The sequence below is a fragment of the Grammomys surdaster genome, unplaced genomic scaffold, assembly GCF_004785775.1.
Source record: "Grammomys surdaster isolate TR1022 unplaced genomic scaffold, NIH_TR_1.0 919, whole genome shotgun sequence".
Lineage (NCBI taxonomy): Eukaryota > Metazoa > Chordata > Mammalia > Rodentia > Muridae > Grammomys > Grammomys surdaster.
The window spans coordinates 1,005,346-1,010,289 of NW_021605338.1; the positions used below are offsets into that span (position 1 = coordinate 1,005,346).

Here is a 4,944-nt window from a genome sequence, read left to right on the forward strand (position 1 = left end):
AGAGAGAGAGAGAGAGAGAGAGAGAGAGAGAGAGAGAGAGAGAGAGAACTCCTGGTAACTCCTGGTAAGTCATTTGCAGTCAAAGCCCTTGGCAATCATCTGGAAGAGTCACACATAATGTAATCCTTCTGTTCCAAGCAGCTGACTCATATGGAAAGAGAGTGTCTCTCCCTAGGAAGGCAGCAATCCACTTCCCAACGCCAAGAAACAAACCTCCCCAACAAGACTTATTCGTTGTACTTCTTTTTGTGTGTGTGTGTGTGGGGGGGTTTGTTGTTTCTTTGAGACAGGGTTTCTCTGTGTAGCCCTGGCTGTCCTGGAACTCACTCTGTAGAGCAGGCTAGCCTCGAACTCTCAAACTCAGAAATCCGCCTGCCTCTGCCTCCCAAGTGCTGGGATTCAAGGCGTGCGCCACCCCCTCCCCCCGGCTCGTTGTACTTCTAATAGTGTCTGATATAGATGAAAATGTAAAGACAGTGTGACTGACACTGCAGGCAGGTCAACAGTAAACCATGCCCGATTCATACGATCTTATGTTCCAGATACAAAATCAATCAGCAATGCTCTCCTTACTGGTACTTGCAGGAAAGAAATCTAAGGACAGAAGTGAAGAATCTAACTAGGAACCTGGTTTGCCAGGGAGAGCTCAGCACGGACTGCTCCTGGGAGAGTTCACCATGGGCTGTCCCCTGCATGGTCCTTATGTCTTGTGGTGCCTCTTAGCATGGTTCATGTAAGCCAGCTCCTCAGGAGGCCTTTCTGCATCTCCGAGTTAGAGTGTGGGCTGTCCTGCTCCTGCTTCTCTGTACTCGGCATTCTGGCTTTTAGGAACATGGTCTGTGTGAAAGCTCTCTGTATACATTCTTTCCTCACTCACTTACTTATCTATACATCAGAGGTTTTGAATGGTTTTACTCTTTCAGGGAATCTACTATTATTAACAGATATAGTACGGCAGTACATTTCCAGAAAATTAAGGACAACGGCTCTGCTTTAATTAAAAATCTCTGCTTATTTTGTATATCTGAATGAATACAGCTGAGGACAATGTCTCACAAACATGTAAGGACATGTAAGGACACATGGTCTGGGTCTCTTGTCTCCCTAGAGTGTCTGGTGTTGACACACATACGGTTAGACAATTGGGAGTCATGCAGGTAGGATGGAAAAGCTGAATACAGGGAGTATGTAGCTAGGGTATTTGAGGGAACAAGCCAGATTGTTGTAGGGTGTAGGTTATGCTGCACAAACAGATCTGTTTAAAGCACCCCTGAATCTCACATACAAACAAATCAGGATGGCAGCAGCTTCAATGAGATTATTCTCCATTATATGCGAGACTCCAAATAAAGTTTGAAATAATCTCACAGTAGCTATTTGAACCAACTACTAAGACATGGAAAATATTGTTTTATTTTTTATTTTTTGCCACTTTATAGCAGTTACTTTGTCATGTGCTGAGATATGTGGAGATTTAAAAAACCAGGGAAAGGATCTAAAGGAATAAAAAAGTCCAAATCCCTGTGTAGACTGACTGGAGAAGTGGCCGGGTGCTCTAGTCCTAGCTGATCCGAGTCAGTGTAATCTGAGTCTTCTGTTCCTCGGCTCAGAACAATGTTTCCAGGGCCCATTTGGCTCCAGACTTACAGATCACAGAGCTGAAGAGCGAGGTTTCCCTGAAGTTAGCTTGCTTTCCAAGGACAGATCCCGGGCAAGCTGCCAACACTGCCTCTCCAGAGACTTTCCTCTTACCTGGGTAAAGCTGAGTGAGAAGAACAAGCCCAGCAACAATTAAGGAAAAGATTCTCATGTCTCAGGGCAGCAGTGGAGCAGAGATGGAGGAGGTTACTGTAGTGGAGCCGGGTTCCTTTATTAAGGAGAGGAGAGAAAGGCCCATTCTAGTGCTCAGAAACAGCCTTGAGGGAGAACTATTTTCCATGCTCCACTGAGTGACATGTGGGTCAGCTGATCAACCTTTTGTCTAAGTCTTTTATTAGAGGCAAGGCAGAGAAAGCACCCCACCTTTTAGTCTGGAATATTCTATTTCCTTTCCTCTTAGGCGTCCCTCATTCCATTCATGTTCCATCTCAAGGATCCCCAGTTCCACAAGATCTACAACCATCCACCCCTTTCTTCCTATAGTAAAGTTTTATGTATAGTATGCTTGCTTACAAGTTATATCTACCAGTTCTCAGTTAATTGATTGATAATTGGTATGGAGGATTTTGTGGGATAAATTAGCTATCTCAACAGATACTAAATGTCATAGAAGAAACCAGGTCAATTTTGATTTCTTTTCTTCTAGTAGGTTCTTATATAAGTATTGTTTAGTTTTCTAGTGATAAGCTGTCTGTTTAGGGCAATTCATGGCTAAACAATAAGATGTAGTCTGTCATTAAGTCTTTCAAGTTTATGCATATAAACTTTTGAAGATGGTATAGTTCTTAATTTTTTTCCCATAATCATTTGTGGTGCAACAGGTATGTGTTATTTGTAGTACAGATAGTTGCTATCAGTAGGCCTTAATTTTTTTTTTTCTGAAAACAAAGGAGATGGTGTAGGATTTTGATCAGGAGAGTTATCTGGGAGAATATTCCAGAAGAAAAATCTACTTCCCCAATAGAGTGAGTGCTTAACAGATCAATTTGCACACTAATAGTAAATTAATTTCTGGAAAATGCAGATCTGCCAAAAGGATGTGTAAGATGCAGTGAAGTCGGGCATGCTTTGGAGAAAAACATCTAGGTAAAGAATGAAAGTCGGTGGGTTACCAGTGATTCTTAATGCGTTCGAATCTTGGCCCGCAGTATGAGATATGATGGACCCTTTAAAATGTAGGGCTTAGAATCCTGCTGTGGTGACCCATACCTGTCCCAGTACTCAGGAAGTGGAGACAGAGAGTTTCAGGCCAGCTTGGGCTACATAGTGAGTACCAACACAATCCAGTCTCAGTCTGATTCTGTCTCAACAAAACAAAAGTAAAACCCAAAAATATGTATAGATTAATGTAAGTTAATCAGGTCACTGGGGCACTGTCCTTAGAAGGAATAGCATGGTTCTCATGAGGGACTCCCTATCCCAGAGAGGTTACAATAACAATGCCCCTCCCTGTTCCCCAGCTTCTTGTCTTCCATTCTCCTGTTGGCTCTTACCCATGCTCTTCCAGGATGCTGTCACCAAGGTTTGATATGGCCTGGGAGACCCTCTCTGAAGCTGATCACAGATATCACCTGATCATGGATGTAAGCCTATCAGTGGGATAAACATTTTAAAAATAAAGAACCTAGCCTCAGTTGTTGTGTGTTAGCAAAAGAAAAAACAGGCAAATACACTCACCTGTACCTACCCTCAGGCTATGACCCTGTTCAACACTGTGAGGGCCAGAGCCAGAAAAGGGGGTGCTTAGAGCTCACATCACCCCCCCATCCCCCAGCTTAGGCCCAGAAACCTGGAGGATCTGACCTTCCTTTGTGTCCCTTCTCCAGGATCCAGGGTCTCCTCTTGACCTCAGCTGTCACTTCCTTTCCATTTCCACAGCAAGGCTGGTGCCATTAGTGACACCAAGTACTTTATTTTGGAAAAGCAGGAGAGGTGTTCTGGGGATGAGGTCCCTTCTCTCTGAAGGGCCCAGAGTGCAAAAGCACAAACACATGTGAAAGTGTTTCTGTGAAAGAGTTGCTAGGAAACTCTCCAGGTTCATCGTCCAAGCTCTCAGACCTTGTTACAGCTACAGTGCAAGAGGGCCTCATGATATCTTGGGTTGGCAGGAGAATTCGGATGTATATGCCATCCTAGTTTTGTTGGTTTGCAGAATACAAGACCTGTAGGGGTGTGGAGGCTTTCAGGAAGGCTCCTAAGAATGTCACCTGTATACAAGACTGTATAGCAAGGTCAAATTCCCTATAAAGAGCTCGTGTGTGTGTGTGTGTGTGTGTGTGTGTGTGTGTGTGTGTGTGAAGTCTACACCTTGGTCATGATCCTAGGGTGTTAGAGATACCAAGAGTATTGGATCACTGCCTCGGAAAGCCACACTTACCAAGTGGGCCAGTCTATAAGAAGCCATTCTTGCTGCAGGAGATAGGGCTATAGTATAGAGACAGGGCTAGCCAGATACCCAGATGCCAGGCATGGAGCAGAAGGCTTTAGTGTTTGCCCAGCTGGATTTTGGACTAGGTTTGGGCCACCATTCCTTCTTATCATCACGATTCTTCTTGGAATGGAAATATTTTCTGAGTGACATTGCATATTGAAAGCATGTCATTTGGAATTTTTATGTTTACATATGTTCACAGCTGAGTTTTTTTGTAGAATCTCAGAAAAGACTGGACATTAGTATTTTCACGTGTCAATATTTTTCCTCCAAGTATCTTAGGGTTCTACTCTTAGGTGCAATTTGTTTTGCATATTGTATCTCTTCTCTTGGATTGATACTTCAGTCATAAAACATCCTTGTCAAATAACAGTCTTTTTCCTTTTTTTTTTTTTGCCAAAGTCTGTTTTATAAGCTATTGGTCTACCACTACTTACTTTCCAGTGTTTCTTTGAATGTAAAGTTTTTAATCTATATTTTAATCTATACAACTTAAACTTTAATCTGTTAAAACTACATTCTGTTAATCTCTGTTTGGGATGGTTCATTGATTTTTCCTTAATTGCCTTTGAGATTATTATTAATACTGCAATTCCTACATGATTCTTCAATAGTAACACCAACTTACTTTCAATAATAAGTTGGAGCCACAGCCTCAGTTCTTCAGCTCATTTTTGTTGTAAATTAAGTTGGGGAGTTCTGAAGTAAGCTGTCCTCTTGCTGGTCTTGAAGGATGAGATTGCCATGGACAAAGGCAGCTGTGAGCCAGGGATGCTAAGTGGTCTGTCCTTGCTAGAACTGCTGATGTTGGTCCCTGACCCTGGCCTTTGGAAGACCTTTTGCCTCTGATGGCA

General features: G+C 42.8%; 1 pseudogene; it reads right to left on the bottom strand.

Moving 5' to 3' along the window:
• The window catches only part of LOC114634232, a 2,684-nt pseudogene extending 874 nt beyond the window's left edge, over positions 1-1,810 (bottom strand).
• Positions 1,811-4,944: the final 3,134 nt, after the last annotated feature.